Here is a 19557-nt window from a genome sequence, read left to right as displayed (position 1 = left end):
GGGGAATCAACACAATGTGGTACTGACAGGACAGAACTGTTTGCAGAATGGTTGGAAAGGAGATGTGCAAACTATCACTTCCTCCAGGCTTATTTTTAAAACATCTTTCTTGGTATTAGCACTGTCACAGGGCAAGCTCTATTTTTGTTTTTGATGTACAGAAAGATAGGGGGGAATTCCACTCCCAACCCCTCTAAAATGACGAAGGAGGATTTTGATCATGCTGAGAAAGAATGATGCTAATTTTGCCCCACCAAGTCATCTCCAGCACAGACTGCAACAAATCTGTACTTTGCCCACCAGACCAAATCCTCCTCCAAGACTCTCCTCCGCGTAAACTATCCCACATAGAAGCATAGAAATGTTGGGCTGGAAGGAACCTGGAGGGGTCATCTTGTCCAGCAGTTCTCAACCAGGGGTCCACAGCCCTCAGCTGGTTTCAGGCAGAAAAATCAGAGCCCTGAACCCCCTGAGGCTCCTCTGCCAGGCCCTGGAGCTTTTAAAGCATGTTGGGGGGGGGGGGGCACAGGGGGAAAAAAAGATTGAGAACCCCTGCTCTAGTCTGTCCATCTGCACTGAGGCAAGAACATGTAAACCTAGAGCATCCCTGACAGGTGCTTGTCCAGCCTGTTCTTAAAAACCTCCAGTGACGGGGGTTCCACAGCCTCCCTCAGAGCCTATTCCAGAGCTTAGCTACCCTTAGAGATAGACAGTTTTTCCTAATATTTAACCAAAATCTTCCTTGCTGCAGATTAAACCCATTACTTCTTCTCCTACCTTCTGTGGACATGGAGAACATCATCCTCTTTATAACAGCCCAGAACATATCTGAAGATTTATCAGGTTCCCTTCTCAGTCTTCTTTTCTCCAGACTAAACATGCCCAGTTGTTTTAACTTTTCCTCAGATGTCAGGGTTTCTAAACCTTTTATCATTTTTTGTTGCTCTCCCCTGGACGCTCTTCAATTTGTCCTCATCTTTCCTAAAGTGTGTGCCCAATACTGGATACAGTACTCCAGCTAAGCCCTCACTAGTGCCAAGCGGAGAGGGACAATTACCTCCCATGTCTTACATACGACACGCCTGTTAATATACCCCAGAACATTAGCTTTTTTCGCAACTGCATCATACCATAATACATTTGTGATCCACTATAACCTCCAGATCCTCTTCAGCAGTACTACTCCGTCCAGCCAGTTATTCCCCATTTTGTATCTGGGGACTTGATTTTTCCTTCCTATATGTAGTTCTTTGCACTTCCTAAAAGTAGTACTTTGCATTTGTCTTTATTGAATTTCTTCTTGTTCATTTCAAACCAACTCTCCAATATATCCAGCCTGTTTTGAGTCCTACTCTTGTCCTCCAAAGAGCTTCCAACCCCTCCCAGCTTGGTGTCATCCATACATTTTATAAGTGGAAATGAAAATATTGAGCCCAAGACTGACCCCTGTTGGACCTCACAAGATACACCCTCCCTGTTTGACAGCAAGCTATTGATAACTACTCCTCAAGTAAGTTTTTTTCAACTAGTGTTGCTCCCACATTACAGTAATTTCATCTAGATCACATTTCCCTTGTTTGCTTATGAGAATGTCATGTGGGACTGTGTCAAAAGCCTTACTAAAAATCAAGATATGTCACATGCTAATCTCCCAGACAGGCAACGCAGAGCAGTCTTCAAATGGGAGACGCACTCACTGTTTATAAAAACAAAAACAAAAAACCATGCATCTTGTCAGAAAGCAGCTAAATGCAGAACGGACACATGTTTTTCTCCCCAGCTCTGTATTCGAGTTATCATTTCTAGGATAAAGGTATTCCCTCCCATGTTACTTTATTAGAGGATTCCTTCCAACTGTTACAAATGTCAAAAATTTAGGGCAGTCAGAAAAAGACATCTCAGCTCTTTAGATTGATTCATAGCATAGACATAACATTCTAACATCTTAATAAGGAGATAAGTTCCCAAAGGAAACTATGGAAGCCCTATTGCTCAAGAAATTTAAAAACTATGACCTAACAGGTCTCATCTATGGTTACTTAAAAGCTACCACTATATGCTGGGAATTCTTCTTTCTGAAGTGCGGCTCAACTCTGAAAATTAACTTTCTAAAAACAACATCATGGTGCTCCTTGTTTCTCATTGCCCAGTAATTCTAGATCAACTGTGTTCAATTTACAAATCAAAAGATGTTTTAACTGTCAGTCCTGCAGATTAAGCCTAGGATCTGAGATTCAAGCTGATTTCTTCCTTTCTCAAGCATCTTCACCGAATAATAAAAAGTCACATAGTATAAGATGTGTCCTTGGCAACACCTGTCCTCACAAAGATTGCCCTCAGTAATACCTGAGCAGTCCCACTGCCTTTTATGGAGTTGCACAAGTATAACTGAACTCAGTAACCATCCTGTTGAACACAATCCAGTTCACTCCTCCATTGCTGTGTGTGATATGCCAGGCTAACTGGGGAGGGTGGCAGCTTGTTTTCCTCACAGCAGAAATGACTCCAAACACAAACACGTATCTGACTCGATGATTACATAAAGGTCAGTACATAGTCACTTTTCAGAGAGAAAATGCACTTGTTCCTGGCATCAATTACAAAAAAAGAAACCCACCTCGGCCTTTATCATAACAGTGAAGCTTAGTTTCATTTGGTATGATACTCTCAACTACAACTTCAGTATCAAGCCTGAGGAAGAGTTAACTTGAGATAGCGGTGGGGTTTGATAGTTTCACTTGTAGGATTGAGCATTCCGTCACTGGCACGCAATGGAAACTCCACCATTGCTATTCACAGGGCAGAGGAAAGGGAAGAATTGTTAAGGAAGTTATAAAGCACCCTGATCGAATTGGCCCTGTCAACACTGGTTCTCCACTTGTGAGGTAACTCCCTTCTCTTCATGTGCCAGTATATTTATGTCTGCATCCGTAATTTTCACTCCATGCATCTGAAGAAGTGGGGTTTTTACCCGCAAAAGCTTATGCTCAAATAAATCTGTTAGTCTTTAAGGTGCCACGAGACTCCTTGTTGTTTTTGTGGATACAGGCTAACACGGCTACCCCCTGATATAAAGCACCTGGACACTTTTGTAAAACCTAGCTTCTTATCCTGCTAAAGCAACACTCCCTGACCTGGGGAGCATGAGCAGCGGGGATGGGGAACACTGCAGGACCCTGAGCCTGCCCCAGACCTACTGGGAAAATGTTTAAAAGTGACCCAAACCCATTCATGGATTCTAAATCCAGAAGCACTACCCATAGAGTCTAAGGGACCACTGCAACCATCTAGCCTGAGCTCCTGTTTAAACACAGGCAACAGACCTTCTCTGAAATAACTCTTGTTCGAACTAGAGCCTATCCTGAAGGCACAGGACAATTACTGGCATTTGAAAAGGCTTGTAGGGGATTTGAACCCAGAACCACTCTCAAATACTGGGTAAGAATTATATGCCTATACCAACAAGCTACTCATTGGTGGTAGGTGAAGCTTCCCCTAGGGAAGGCTAGCTCCCTGCCCCACCTCTTCCGACCTCGTCTCTACCCCCTGTCCCCTCCCCACTTGCCATGTCCTACCACAAGACCCCCCACTCGCCTGGTCCCTCCTCACCCCCCCAGCCACCGTGAGACCCCTCTCCCACCCACCTCCTCACTCCCCCACCAGACACCCCCATCCACCACTGGCTCGCTGCGTCCCCCTTCACACACCCTGCCCCAGCGGGGGAAAGGAGGAATGCAGCAGTGATCTCTGGGCAGGAGGGGTGGTGTAGTGGAGGAAAAGTTACCAGGCAGGCAGCAGAAGCGAGCCCTGGGGGACTTGTGGAAGGGGCAGAGCAGGGAGGGGAAGAAGCGTGGCCACACGGCCCAGGTGTCCGGAGGTGGTTGCACTAGGGAAGGCTTACCCTTCCCTGTCCTATTATAACCCACTGCCCATGAAGCTACTTCCCATGATGGCCTCAAAACATCCAGCCCAGAAGCAGCTCCCCGGGGGACAGGCTCAGAATGCAAGCTCCCCTGGATCAAGCTTTGCTTCCCTGCGCTTGTGGCACTGTGCCCAGCCACATGCCCAAGTTCTGCCCAGCCTCAAGGGGTCATGAATGGATACCCACAAAGGAAAGATAAAAGGAGAGGGCAGAAGAAAGGACACATGGCAACAGCTCCACCAGGACAGAGCATTAAGGGAAAACCAGAGTTTTAACATGTGAAAGGTACATGTGGGTGGTCCCATCATGTAGGTTTGTACCAGGAATAAGTGAATACAGGGACACTGCAATACCATGTAATCATCCCCCTCCCATTATTTCACTGCTCCACTGGCCATCCAGCTTCATTTCTCTCTCCAAAGTGCTCCCGTCTTAAAAGCCCCAGAGACTTTGCACATAAAAGATAACATGGTAAGTCATTTCCCTTCCTGCCAATTGGCTGTACTGTTTGCACCTCGAGACCCAGTTGAGAGCAGGGCCCCATTGTGCTGGGTGCTGTACATATGTATAATAAGAGACATTCCCTGTCCCAAAGAGACTACAGTCTAAAAGGATAAGACAGACAAGGAGGTCAGATGGTAAAAAATAGAGGATGGTTAAATGACTTGCCCAGCATCACATAGTAGGGTGGGGAATAGAACCCATGTCTCCCATGTGCCAGTGCAGTGCTCTACCCACTACTCTGCATTGCCTCTTTTTGGTGAATTCCATATATGAATATGGAGTGATGACTTTGCCCAATAGAGTTATTTTTAAAAACTAGCTTACACATGCAATTTGTGTCTGCTTAAGTTTTCTAGTGATGAAACAAAGACACTGCAGGACAGAAGGGTCAGGAAAAAACCCCAGCCCTAATGTTCCTGAATGTTGTTTTTTGTTTTTTAACTCTTAAGGTACTAAACAGATTTGTTTGAAACTGAACAGAAAACCAAAAAACAAACAAAAAACAAATTAAATCTTTACCCTAAGGCCCTGTTTCTAAAACTCCCTTTGCGTAAACATTTCCCACTGAGAGGGAGCCCTAATTGGTAATACGGACACTGTTTCAGCTGCTGACCTCACTGTTTTCAATCATTTAGATTTGCTCCTAGCAAGGTTAAACTGAGCGGTACTGAAAGCCATGTCAAAAGCCGAAACCTCATCTATGCTAGGGTTCCTATCACTACTGACCTTTGGCTAAGCCACTGTTAGCAACAGTGAGACATTTTTCAGAAGTTCCCCCAGCACAGACAGACCCGGAGAGTAAAAGTGTGATTCCGATCCACATTTGTTTTCATGGCTCACAAAGGGGTTTAAACCCAATTTATCCTGCAAAATTGCATGCAACTGCAACTATGGATCTGACAGCAACATCTCTCCAGGCTGCAGCTGAAGACCACTCCACCTTCTGACCTGGAGATGGGCTAGGGTTAGCATGGTCTTGCTAATTTCTAAAGATGGGATGGGTTTTAATGTCCAACATCCATCCAGTTACCCACCCGTGCAAGCCAGCTCCACAATACCAAAAGAATCAAGGAATTCTCTGTGTCTCACCTTCAGCATTCTCTGGAACAAGAGAATACAAGAATAAAAGGAGTCTATACAAGCCCAGGTCTGCTTTCTTGGATTGTACATTATCATAATACAAGGAGCAGCTAGGGAATGAAACATATTTATCCACCAAAGCTCCAGTCTTGCAATGTCTTCTAGACGAGCAGATCCCAGCACACACCTGAAGAGAGGAAAGATGTCCCAGGGTGCTAGGACTTGCCAGACCTGGGTTCAGTTCCCTCTTCTGTTACAGGCTTCCTGCGTGACCTGGCCAAGCCGCTTCGGTTCTGTCTCCACTGCAGTCAGAGGTGTGACTGCAGCACGTGTAGACATACCCAGGCTACCTTTGATCTAGCTAGCTCAAGTAACAACAGCAGTAAGCTGTAGCAACATGAGCCAGCTGCTTGAGTACACACCCAGAGTCCTGGATGGGCTTATGCAGCCCATGCGGCCGCAGCTTCTATGGTCAGTGGAGCTAGCTATGGTCAGTGGAGCTAGCTAGAGCCAAGCTGGCTCAGGTACACGCACGCGTGCTGCAGTCACACCTCTGATTGCAGCATAGAGATACCCTTAAGTCTCTCTTTTGCCAAAGTCCCTCATCTGTACGGTGGGGATAACAGCATTTCCCTATCTCACAGGGGTGATGGGAGGCTGAATAGGCTCACTAAATAGTTCATTGCAGGGGAGGAATTTTAGGGACTGAGATGTTACCTATTTTTGCAATCACCACCAGCACTCCCAAAACTTTTATAAAAGGTACTTTATTTAAAGGGTTACCACCTACTCCAAACTGATATCAATAGTTAGTGAGCTCACTATGTTCTACGAAAAAAAAACTCAGCCAGAGCTGCCGTGTGTCTGAGTAACTGGGCCCCGCATGCTGTGTTCAACGAGTTATTTGGAGCCCACTGTGCCCCTGTGGTTTCTTCAGACTACTGTTTCTTTTGCCTTTCACCCAGCAACAATAGCGACCCAGACTGGATCCACCTTAAAATGAAGCTAACCTGGTAGAGAATCTCCTATGGACTCTCGAGTGTCTCAGCAGCAATTTAAGCCCGATCTTTCAACTGGATCTACGTGGCCAGTCCCAAGGAGAGCCCTACATAATGTCTAGAGCATTCTGTGGGGGGTCCATTTGCACAGATCCAATGCAGGATGGCAGCCTCATTGTGTTAAAAAGGCAAGATTTATAGTGCTATAATATGTTCAATCAGAATTGCAGTCCTATCTTAACCCAAGAACTGCAACTTCATTACCTAAATAGATCATGCTCCCTCTTGTATTAAGGAGCTCAGTCTTCCTCAGTTCACACTGAGCCATTATTTGCCAAGTTTAGCAACACAAAAGCACTGCTAGTGAAGAAACACATGTGCAGGTTCACTTATACAGATTGCCAGAAACAATGAGAAAAAGGAAATGCCACCTGAAAGGATGAGAACTTGTTTGTGGCATAGCCTCTGACTCAAGGATATGGTTTAAATAGACACACCGTCAGTGGCTGAAGGAATAGGTTAAGGGATGTACAAACTCATCAAGATACCAGTTAGAAAGAAAGAACTTTGGGAGAAGCATGTTTGATCAAAAAATAAAAAAAGATACAGAAAACTGGAAGAAAGTTACATCCTTCCTAATACAAGGACAGCTGAGAACTGTGTCAAACAGACAGCAGCATTTCAATAGCGCTTTCCCTCTGTGGATCTACAGTGAGGATAGCCTATAAGTAGTTAGCCAAGTAACATATGCCGTTTTCCTATTTAACTCAAAAATATGACATATGCCCACATTAGTGGCAAAAATACACGTGTTCTGCTTTTACCCCTTGTTCCCCTGCAGAACCAGCACAACTGGGAAAGAAAGACCATGCTGGAGTTTATTCCTTCTTGTGCATAAATTGATCATCCCTGTAACTGGAGCATAGCTAACCAATTAGTTACAGGTGTGCATGCAATGCAAACAGTGAGGTTGCACAACTGTCCCAGAGAAGAATTTGAATCTTTATTACAGGTCATGAGGCATGAAAGGCAGAACCCAGCTTAACTCTCAGATTCTGGGAGAGATTTCAGGGTGTCATTTAGATAAGCCACCTTTGTTGAAAATGTAGCACACTGGGCACAAAAACAATCAAGACACAAACATGACCATCCATTTTTTACAAAACCACTTTTCACAGGGGCACTGCATCAATTTCACACATGAAAACTCCAGCTACAGTTCTCATAAATATATTTTAAAAGTCAGCCATGCTTTTGCCTGTCAAATATCTACGGGGAGATCATTGAGAGACAGTGATATTAATGATAGGGATCATCTTACTGCAAATGTAAGCTGCCTTTTAAATGGCAAAGCCTGAAATCAAAGACTAACAACCTAGGAGTTCATGTAGTCCAAAAAACATGTGTTATAACCACTGCTTGCCAAACAGGACACAATTAGTAGGAAAACAAAGTGTTTATCTGCAAGCTTCCAAGAGGGTATTAGAAACAATGAAGAGGAAATACAAAATTAACACTACAGAGGCGCAATTGGCAGCGCCCTGCAAGAGCCTGTTCTTCCCCATGAGGCTCCCTATTCAGTAGCTTTCATTAAGAAAATTGCATCTCCGAAGCATTCCTGCCAGCGTCCTTATTTCCTAATGAAGGCTTGCCAAAGAACTGTGTCTTTTAGCTACTGCACAGCGTACGTTCCATGTTCATCGCTTGCTAGCTGCTCAAATCTTTGCAATTAAAACACCCGAGGAGTCCCATGGAAGCATCATTAGGGAGACAAGTTCTCATGCTGGGTTAATTGGCAGCCAAAGACAAGATCATCAACACACAAAAGCCCCCTTTTGGTGTCTATAACGGGAAGTGAGTTTGGAAACTGCATTTGCTCTCCTCCCCAGAAGGACAATAAAAATGGATTTTTCCCCACCAACTAGGCCTGTGACCAGGAGAGGGAAGGTCGTGTCCACCCTACTGGGACACCTCACAGAGGGGGCAACAGCACAGCACGATGATGACACCAAGTTGCCCATGCAACAGCCCTTGTGTATCTTTAAGCATTTCACTATTGCGTGGCGTGCACAGTACGCAAGGCAAGAATGCTGCTAACTACCACCCATTCACCTGAGCAGCAGCTCAGTGGGCAATGCAGAAGCATGCTGACCAAAAACACACAGCCCTGCAGCAACCATGAAGTGCATGTTATTCTGTGTGGTTTCAGGAAGTACCTAGTAGAGCAGCCTGGGGATTCTAGAGCTAACTCATCACACTTTCATACATTTAAGAGCCCCAGGCCCAGCCCCCTCAGTCACTGGGCCGGTAAAGGATGCCAGGGCTGCAAAGAGAGTTTTCTCAGTTCCTGGATGGGGAAGGAGCACTGCACATCAAGCTAAGAGTGGCATTGATGGACTCTGTTTGGCAATGGAAGATCACCACCATCCAGGGCCTCCTGAGGAAGGGGAGAGGTAATCTTCTTTAAGAGAGAAGAAAAAGCAGGAGATCAGCAACTGTATCAATGAGCAGTACTATTTCCCAGAACCATCAGGATGAAATTTCCAACCCTGAAATCTTCCCAGCTAAACAGCTCTGTAAACCACACAACTGGGCACCAAAGTTTCAGCTAGCGATGAAAAACACACATCAACCCGTGGAGCTAAGCCAGTGGGGGAGCCCCTGTTTCTATAGGAACCTGATCCAATCCTCGCACCTATTCCAGATAATGGAAATACAGAGCTCTGAAGCATTTAAAGAGGACCAGAGCTTAAAAGTCAACACAATCTACACTGTTCCAGGCACACACTTGAAAATGCTCTTGCAGGGCTTGCCCCAATATGCCTTGCACATCGTCCCACGTCTGGGCATCCCCTCAAAAGTTTACAAGGAAAACCCCAAGACTTAAATTATTCACCCCACACATTAGGGGCAGGTAAATGTCCACTTTATTAAATAAATATAGAAGTTGAAACCTAGCCCCACTTGATCTGTGGCTGTACCATACAAAAGCTGCAAGCACTCCTGTCACTGAGCTGACACAACGACAAAGGTGACCCAGTCTTGTCTACACTAGTGTCCACAGTATGTTTCTTCCACTAGCGGAGCTACACCAGTGGTGCAATTACAGCTACAGAGTTTGCTAGTTTATTGAAAGCCGCAAGCACTCCACTGCACTTGTTAAAGCCAGGCTCTTCTGAGAGCACAGTGTGGTAATTTTCCTCTGACGCTTTCATCTAGATTCAGTTCTTCTTTTTCATCACATAACATGAATTTTTATTTATAAAGTTAAGTAGAAGAAGCCACAACATAGTTTCGTTTTGCTTCTGTCCCTGCCTCCCATGTAGCCTCTCTCTTCGGTTGCTTGCTAAGAACTTCAGGACCCTGCTCCAACGTGTTTGCTGTCCCCTCCTATCACATCAGGGATGTTCAAACTTTGCCCAACTGACAGGCTGCATTGGCATCTCACCAGGAGCCCAAAGGATGCATCAAGTTTACATGAAGTGACGCAGATAGCAGCTGCCTTCATCTTTAATTCACAGGCACAATCCATGGAGGCTGCGTAGCCAGGCATACAAAGGGGCCTGAACACTTGGACCAAGATGGAGCATTGCATGCTTGGACCTGTTGTGATTCCACACCACTTCTCCTCCATCATAAAGAGCAGGGCACTTATGGATTGTATAGCACAGATCCAGGAGCTATACTTATCCAGCTGTCTATAATTTGAGCACTCCTGGGCGGGTGGGATGGAGGGGAGAGGGGCTTCTGCCCAGCAGGGAGGGGAGTCTAGGGAGCTTCAGCCCCATAGGAGGCACCTGCCAGGGCTCGTGGCTTCAGAAGCTCTGAGCCCTGGCAGCTGTGCCCAGCTCTCAAACTTCTGAAGATTATCGTATGTGGCTCGGAAGGCGCCAAATATAAATCTCCTTTATATTTTTACCTTTTATCCTCCTCCCTTCCAAATTTCTCATTACAAACTCTGATCTGAAATTCACACATCTGCTTCGTGCTCTGGAATTGTTAGTATTCAAATTTCTGCACCAGTTTTCAGAGCCACCTCAGTATTACTATAAAAAAGTGAAAGACTGAAATAGTGTCTTTTCCCCCCAGAATGTTTTTTATGGCATTTTTCATCTTCCTAAATAGAAGCTTGCAGAATATACAAACATATTATTTAAAAAACTCACTACTGAATAATAACACTGTTGCTGCTTAGCACTACCAGAGATACGATGACACAGCAATGCAGGCAACCCCAACTTTCATCTCTCGCTGTTGCACCATGACTGCTGGTAGTGACAGTGGGACACAGTGCTACAGACAATCAGCCAGTGAAGCTGAACAAGTGCTAGTAATAGTGTGCAATTTGAACAAACATGCTAGTGGGGATAACGCCTCGGAGGTTGTTTCTGTATATTTCGTACGCTGCAGCTAGTTCAATCAACTGAGTCTTTTCACTCCTTTATAACATCTGCATTAAGCCTTTCTCGGAGGTGGTCAGGACAAGCGAGAGCAAAACGGGCACCAGCCTGGATCCAAGCTCCAGCCAGTTGCAGCTGCATAGCAAAATGATCTTTGCGGTGAAGTTTAACTAGGGATGGGAGATTGACGCACTAAAGGAGAGTGGCTCATCGGTCTCCATTCGACTGGGGGAATTCCTGCCGCAGAGAAAGGTGAAGGGACGGTGCCCAGATTTACACTAGATTGGATGAAGCTCCTCAGGGAACAATCCCACGCTGAGAGCCACGTGGATGTAAAAGACCTGGTGGGTCTTGTCTGCTTCTAGATTCTATGTTCCTAGGAGTATGATTTACTCCTGTGTCCATCTGGGCAGAGTCCAGAACCACATTCCATTCCCTATGTGGCGTTTTTTTGATGGATTCTGTCTCCACGTTAGTGCCTACCCCCATCTCCTCTCGATCCCTGCTGCTTCGGAGGGGAAGGCGGCTCCCCTCTCACAAATCACACATGGATTAGGACTGATCAAAAGCATGTGGTCCCAAATCCTCTCCAGTTATTTCCAGGACTCCAGGCCTGGGAGAGCCAGTGCATTCAATCCTGCCATAACAGGCCACTGTTTAACATCCTCCTGCAGTGGGGGGAGCAGGTCACTGCTTGCTCTCCCACCTGGGGCAGCAGAGACAGAGGCTCAAAAATCCAGCCACTGCAATGACAGGCTGGAGAGCCCCTGGAATTTCCCCGCCCGCCGGCAGGGCTGAGCTGGGACATCCCCCCCAAACCGGGTCCCACACCTGGGATGGCCCATAAACAGCCCAGGAACTTTTCACACCCACCAGGCTCCGGTAGAAAAACAAGCTTCAGAAATGACTCACCTCTGTATCTCACCACCCGGGGCCTTTCCCCATCGCTCCTGTCAACAGGCGAGACCTCACCCAGCCTGGGAGTCAGACCCCACCCCACGCACGGCGCCCTCGGGGGTGGGCAGCACCCATCCGCATCCGGGCTGAGGGGAAATGCCCGGGCAGGGGCAGCTGCTGCCTCCCCGCTCGGGGCCCCCCTCCCCCGGGTCCCGCCGCCCTGCCGGGACGCCAGCCCCACCAATGCCCCAGCCGCCCCCCTGCAGCCCGGCTTGGCCAGCCGGCCTCCGCTCGCCCCCCCGGCGTCCAGCCCCAGCCGGGCTCCGCTCACCCACCTGCAGGGCAGCTCCCGCCGGGGCTCACTGCCCATCCTGGGTCCCGCGGCAGCGCTACAGCCCGCGGCGCCGGGCTGGGTCTCCGCAGCGAGCCGCTTCCATGGCCGGGATGGAGCCGAGGCAACGTAGCCGCCGCTGGGCTGCACCAGCGAGGGACCGGGACGCGCTGGGCGGGGGCGGGCTGCGGGCGGGGCGTGGCTGAGCGGCTGCCTCTGCCCTGGAGCGCAGCCGAGCCCGGACCGGCACTGCGCGGCACGGGGCGTCAAGGAGCCAGCGCTGGGGAGAGAGACCACCCGTGTCTGTCTGTCCCCAGCCACATCTGTCCTCATACACACCGCTCTGTCTGTCTGTCCCCAGACACATCTGTCCTCATACACACCGCTGTCTGTCTGTCCCCAGACACATCTATCCTCATACACACCGCTGTCTGTCTGTCCCCAGACCCATCTACCCCCATACACGCTGCTCCTTCTGTCTGTCCCCATGCACATCTATCCTCATACACACCGCTTTGTCTGTCTGTCCCCAGACACATCTACCCCCATACACGCTGCTCCTTCTGTCTGTCCCCATACACATCTATCCTCATACACGCCGCTTTGTCTGTCTGTCCCCAGACACATCTACCCCCATACACGCCGCTTTGTCTGTCTGTCCCCAGCCACATCTGTCCTCATACACACCGCTCTGTCTGTCTGTCCCCAGCCACATCTGTCCTCATACACACCGCTGTCTGTCTGTCCCCAGACTCATCTACCCCCATACACGCTGCTCCTTCTGTCTGTCCCCATACACATCTACCCTCATACACACTGCTCCTTCTGTCTGTCCCCAGACACCTCTAGCTGTCTGTCCTCATACACACCTCTAGCTGTCTGTCCACACACACATCTGTCTGTCCTCATACACACAGCTCTGTCTGTCCGTCCCCATACACATCTACCCTCATACACACTGCTCCTTCTGTCTGTCCCCAGACACCTCTAGCTGTCTGTCCTCATACACACCTCTAGCTGTCTGTCCACACACACATCTGTCTGTCCTCATACACACAGCTCTGTCTGTCCGTCCCCATACACACCGCTCTGTCTGTCTGTCCACACACACATCTGTTTATCCCCATACACACCACTCTGTCTGTCCTCATACTTTATCTAATTGTTCATATACACATCCGTCTGTCCCCATACACGTCTATCTATCCTCTCTGTTTGTCTATCCCATACAGCCCCCTCTTTCTTTGTGTTTGTCTATCTCCATACGCATCCATGTATCTATTTTTCCTGCCTTGTTCAGCATTTTATATAATCTCTTTTTCTCCTCCCTAGATCCTAGAATGCTGGTCTCTCTGGCTAATTGTTTCTTTCAGACTCTGCAACTTTTTGGCTATTAATATAAAAGCACCACAAATCCAAAAAAAAAAAAAAAAAAAAACGAAAAAAAAAACCAAATGTCTGGTTCTTGCAGTGGCCATATTTCATACCTCTCACCCACTATAGACACATATAATAATAATAATTAATGTATATTTCAATTAATCATTAATTGTAGGCATACTGCCAATCTTGCCCCTGGTCAAAGTGCCTGGAGTGCTGTACAACCTAATAGAAACAAGTGCTAGAACTAGAATTAGCCCACCTTGAAATGCCAAGCTCTGAATGCACGAACACAGGATGGGCCCGGTCCAGGAGAGGGATTGAAAGAGAAGAGGGATAAATGGCCAATCCAGGTTATTGAAGAAACACTGAAGAACTTTACAGGCACTCCCCAAAGTGTGCAGAGATGAAGTTGAGTGGGTTTCTGTAGTGAGGGATTTTCATACTGGAGGGCTGAGCAGATGCACCATCACCTGCTGACATCCAACATCATGCTGGAGAGGCCAGCTGTGCCACACTGTACAAGGCCACTGTCTATGTCATTGATATAGAGATGCTGCATGACAGAGATGGGCAGATGCTGCATTATTCTGATTCAGACAATATTCATATTCGGGAAGCTTAACTTTCAGACCTCCACATCGAAAAATATCATCAGGGATCAGCCTAGGCCTACTCTGCAGACCTCTCTTGCTCCCCAGTTCCAATCCTTCCCACACCCAGGTTGCTTTAAGCCCTTTCTCTGGAGTGGTGGGCCAGGAGCCTTCTTCTTATCTCCTCTCCAGCGTCTTAAGCAGCCAATTGGCCACCTCCCCCATCTCCGTCATTGGAGGTTTTTAAGAACAGGTTAGACAAACACCTGTCAGGGATGGTCTAGTTATTACACAGTCCTGCCATGAGTGCAGATGGCTGGACTAGATGACCTCTCAAGGTCCCTTCCAGTCCTATGATTGTATGATTCTATGATCTTCAGTCTTCAGAGACCGCTGCCATCCTCTCAACTACAAACAGGGGTGTTAGGAGTGGAGGAAAGGGGCATTCGTCCTATTTCCCCCCCTCTCTGCCATCATGCAAGAAACATGTTCCTGTTGCTGCTGCACAGTGACTGGGTCATAGGAGGCCATAGCTAGCAAGGTGTTTAATAACTAGGGATTTTGCATTGGGTTTCCTCGCGGTTTTGGTTTTTCTTAAGAAAGCGACCGCAGGTCGTTCGTGTGGCAAGATCCGAAAGAAACTCGAAGGCTGAAATAGACGCTAGTTTCTGTGTGAGATTCCAGTGAATTTCAAAAGAAGCCGAAAGGGAGAGAGAAAAAAATCCCCCCTTCATTGATTACACTTGAAATAAACGTGTAACACATGTGACTCATAGTCATAGATTCTAAGGCCAGAAGAGACCATTGCGGTCATCTAGTCTGACCTCCAGCATAACACAGGCCATAAGACTTCCCTGAGTTCATTCCTGTTTGAACTAGAGCAGATCTTTCAGAGAAACATCCAATCTGGTTTTAAAATGATGGAGACTCCACCTCAGCCATTGGTAAATTGTTCCAATTGTTAATTACGCTTGCTATTCAAAATCAGTACTTTCCAGTCCGAATTTACCTAGCTTCAACTTCCAGCCAGTGATGTGTCAATGAAATGGGATTCTGGAGGCCTTGGGTTCTGTCACCTCTGGTTCATGCAGTCTCCAGAACAGTACAACGGCAAATGATTGCTACAGTTCATGTAGGGAAAAACTTTACCCCATGGAACACTGAAGGAGTGATGTGTGGGGAGGGGCGCTCTAGCCCTAAGGCTGAGTCTACATGGCAATTTGCAAGAAATCTCCACCAGTGAAAACAACAGTGGAAACTCTAGTGTATACAGGGTGCTGGTGTGTTTACCACCACGGTCAGCACTGGCCTAGCTTTGCGCTCACTGGAATCACGGGCAAAACTGCAATGAGAGCTGATTGGGCCAGCATGGAGTGCTTTAAAAATCTGGCCCCATGCAACCCTGCAGAGCCAGGCGACATCCTGTGATGATTCTGCACGAACAACAGTGCATACAAATACACTTATTTGAAACCTTGGTGACAAAGGTCTACCAGGCTGTTTTCAAAAGCTAAAGCCCCGGTCATGCAATGTGCTCCAAGGGGGCAAATCCCTGAGACTGAACAGAGCTTTGTTGATGTCAGCGCTGCATGGAATGGGTGCAGAGGTTTGCTTGCACTGAGCTCATTGCAGGATCGGAGTCTGGGGGTATGTCTTTTCTGCAATTAGATACCCATGGCTGGCCCATGGCAGCTGACTGAGGTTCGCGGGGCTCGTGCTAAGGGGCTGTTTAATTGCGGTGTAGACATTTGTTCTGGCTCAGGCTGCAGCCTGAGCTCTGGGACCCTCTCACCACACAGACTCCAGCCCAAGCCTGCATGTCTACACCACTGTTAAGTAGCTGAGCCCCACAAGCCTGAGTCAGCTGGCACGGGCCAGCAGCAGGTTTTTAATTGCAGTGTAGACATACCCTGAGAGTGTAACTGCCGTTTTGACTTGGCTCTTTAGAAACAGATTGGGAAAGCTAGCTAGGGGCTGGGAGGTGGAAGGTGGGCTTGTCCAGATATGGAAGGGGGTCAGGCCAGGACTTGGAGACAATTCAATGATGCTGAAATCTCATCATTCATTCCCAGAAGATTTCTGCGGTCTTAAGCCACATCCAAACTGGAACTGTTACCCAGGGCCTTTTTGGTTTGGGGTGTGGTCAGTGACCAAAACCATGGGGCCAGGTTCAGATCTAGGGATTCAAATCTGACCTCCCCATACTCCTGAATTCAGAGGGATCTGGATCTGAGGTTTCAGTTCAGGCCCATCTCTAATCAAAACCGATCAGGCAATGTCTAGGGAATAGCTCTGAATCTGCAAAGAATTGCGATCACGTACCATTTGTGTGCACTGCAAAATGATCTCTGAATACACTCCAACCTCCCAACCCGACATACTATATGTATTTTAACCTGTGTGTTTTGCTTCCTTGTGTGTATGTGAGCTTGAGGAAATTACCAAACATGGGCATTGGTTCAAGGGGCTCAGATCTGAAGGAAGGATGTGGAGAAAGAGCAGGGAGGTATAATACCATAGCACATGCACTGCTGGGGAGTCTGCTGCAGTGTGCACTGACAAGAATTATAAACAAGACACACACAAGGTGGGATCTCCCATCTGGCTTGACTGTAGCAGAGATCTCAGAGGAGGAGGCTGCTGGTGGCTAGCTCCTTCCTTTCTAGAGAAAGCTGAATCACAGGGGAATGATTAGAGCTGCTCAGGAATTTTTCTATGAAACATTTTTTCATCAGAAAAAGCTGATATGGTCAAACGGAAACTTTTCACAGGGACGGACCAGTTTTGATAGCCAATAACCCCGTGGTTAGGGCAGTCACTTGGGCTGTGGGAGACCTAGGCTCACATCCCTGCTCTGCCTGATCTGCAGCAGCGCCTTGAAGCCAGGTCTCGCTCTCCCCGGTGAGTCCCCTAACCACGGGGCTATTGTGGGCTGGGTCTCAAAACTCTCAATCTCTCTGTTGGAGCTTTGTACACATAATGAAGTAGGCACTGGAGCAGGGATTTCCCCCACAGCTCAGGTGAGGGCCCTGTGAAAATAGCAAAAGGTCTTACTGTGGAAGGGGATTTTCTTAAAATCTCAAAAATGTTCTTGGGACATGAAAGCTGTTTCCTGCCCAGCTCTACCAGTGACACAAATGCAGCCTTTGGAGACAACAGGACTGTGAGGGGAGGGGACAGCCAGAATCACAACTGCAGGCTGCTGTCTGCTTCCTTTTTCAAACTCCCCCACTCGGGGAAATCCACTGTGAGCTTTGAATGGACATTGAGTAAGATGGAGAACTAGGCTGAACCTGGTGACCATATCGTGTCCAACTCTGGCTGGTCTTATGTGACCCATTCCAGCGATAAGGAGCTACCCTGCTCAGACCAAACACCTGTAGAGGGCTTCTGCTCTGCAGACAGCAAAGAACCTGACAGTGGAGAGTAAACAGCATTAGCCCAGTTTTCCTGAGAGGGAAGCTAAGATGCAGACACTTGTTCAAAGTCTCACCATCTCCCACTCTGGGGCTATGGCCACAGGATTACGCTGTTCCTCATACAAGTGGGTATTTGCAGAACTGTCAGCCACAGAAGGTAACAGCTCCCCTACAGTGAGGGACATGGAAGTAAAAGATCTGAAGCTTGGCAGAAAGTAATTAAGACTGGGGTAAGGTCCTAAGTGACTCAGGAGCCTAGATCCAATTTTCAGAAGTGACTTAGACACTTAGAAGCCTAAATCTCATTGGACTAAGTTTCATTGAACTCAGGCTCTTAAGTCGTTTTTGAAAATGGTACTTAGGCTCCTGAATCATAAAATCATAGAATCATAGAATATCAGGGTTGGAAGGGACCTCAGGAGGTCATCTAGTCCAAACCCCTGCTCAAAGCAGGACCAATCCCCAACTAAATCATCCCAGCGAGGGCTTTGTCAAGCCTGACCTTAATAACTTCTAAGGAAGGAGATTCCATCACCTCCCTAGGTAACGCATTCCAGTGTTTCACCACCCTCCTAGTGAAAAAGTTTTTCCTAATATCCAACCTAAATCTTCCCCACTGCAACTTGAGACCATTACTTCTTGTTCTGTCATCTGCTACCACTGAGAACAGTCTAGATCCATCCTCTTTGGAACCCCCTTTCAGGTAGTTGAAAGCAGCTATCAAATCCCCCCTCATTCTTCTCTTCTGCAGACTAAACAATCCCAGTTCCCTCAGCCTCTCCTCATAAGTCATGTGTTCCAGTCCCCTAATCATTTTGTTGCCCTCCGCTGGACTCTTCCCAATTTTTCCACATCCTTCTTGTAGTGTGGGGCCCAAAACTGGACACAGTACTCCAGATGAGGCCTCACCAATGTCGAATAGAGGGGAATGATCACGCCCCTCGATCTGCTGGCAATGCCCCTACTTATACATCCCAAAATGCCATTGGCCTTCTTGGCAACAAGGGCACACTGTTGACTCATATCCAGCTTCTCGTCCACTGTAACCCCTACGTCCTTTTCTGCAGAACTGCTGCCGAGCCATTCGGTCCCTAGTCTGTAGCGGTGCATTGGATTCTTCCGTCCTAAGTGCAGGACTCTGCACTTGTCCTCATTGAACCTCATCAGATTTCTTTTGGCCCAATCCTCCAATTTGTCTAGGTCCCTCTGTATCCTATCCCTACCCTCCAGCGTATTTACCTCTCCTCCCAGTTTAGTGTCATCTGCAAACTTGCTGAGGGTGCAATCCACACCATCCTCCAGATCATTTATGAAGATATTGAACAAAACCGGCCCCAGGACCGACCCTTGGGGCACTCCACTTGATACCAGCTGCCAACTAGACATGGAGCCATTGATCACTACCCGTTGAGCCCGACAATCTAGCCAGCTTTCTATCCACCTTATAGTCCATTCATCCAGCCCATACTTCTTTAACTTGCTGGCAAGAATACTGTGGGAGACCGTGTCAAAAGCTTTGCTAAAGTCAAGGAACAACATGTCCACTGCTTTCCCTTCATCCACAGAGCCAGTTATCTTGTCATAGAAGGCAATTAGATTAGTCAGGCATGACTTGCCCTTGGTGAATCCATGCTGACTGTTCCTGATCACTTTCCTCTCCTCTAAGTGCTTCAGAATTCATTCCTTGAGGACCTGCTCCATGATTTTTCCAGGGACTGAGGTGAGGCGGACTGGCCTGTAGTTCCCAGGATCCTCCTTCTTCCCTTTTTTAAAGATGGGCACTACACTAGCCTTTTTCCAGTCGTCTGGGACCTCCCCCGATCACCATGAGTTTTCAAAGATAATGGCCAATGGCTCTGCAATCACATCCGCCAACTCCTTTAGCACAACGCATCTGGCCCCATGGACTTGTGCACGTCCAGCTTTTCTAAATAGTCCTGAACCACTTCTTTCTCCACAGAGGGCTGGTCACCTCCTCCCCATGCTGTGCTGCCCAGTGCAGTAGTCTGGGAGCTGACCTTGTACGTGAAGAC

General features: G+C 47.6%; 1 protein-coding gene across 2 annotated transcripts in view; it reads right to left on the bottom strand.

Moving 5' to 3' along the window:
- PIK3R5 (phosphoinositide-3-kinase regulatory subunit 5) overlaps positions 1-12480 on the bottom strand; it is a 97806-nt gene extending 85326 nt beyond the window's left edge. Inside the window, exon 1 of one of the 2 annotated variants that reach the window (XM_037914177.2) lies at positions 12137-12480. The gene's annotated coding sequence lies outside the window, so the exon portion shown is untranslated. Of the gene's footprint in view, positions 1-11816; positions 11886-12136 lie in introns of those variants that run through there. The other variant, XM_037914178.2, reaches the window with a different exon arrangement.
- Between the last annotated feature and the right edge of the window lie 7077 nt (positions 12481-19557).

The sequence above is a fragment of the Chelonia mydas genome, chromosome 14 (assembly GCF_015237465.2).
Source record: "Chelonia mydas isolate rCheMyd1 chromosome 14, rCheMyd1.pri.v2, whole genome shotgun sequence".
Lineage (NCBI taxonomy): Eukaryota > Metazoa > Chordata > Testudines > Cheloniidae > Chelonia > Chelonia mydas.
Note: the sequence above shows the minus strand (reverse complement) of the source record. Positions and strands in the feature narration are given on the sequence as shown.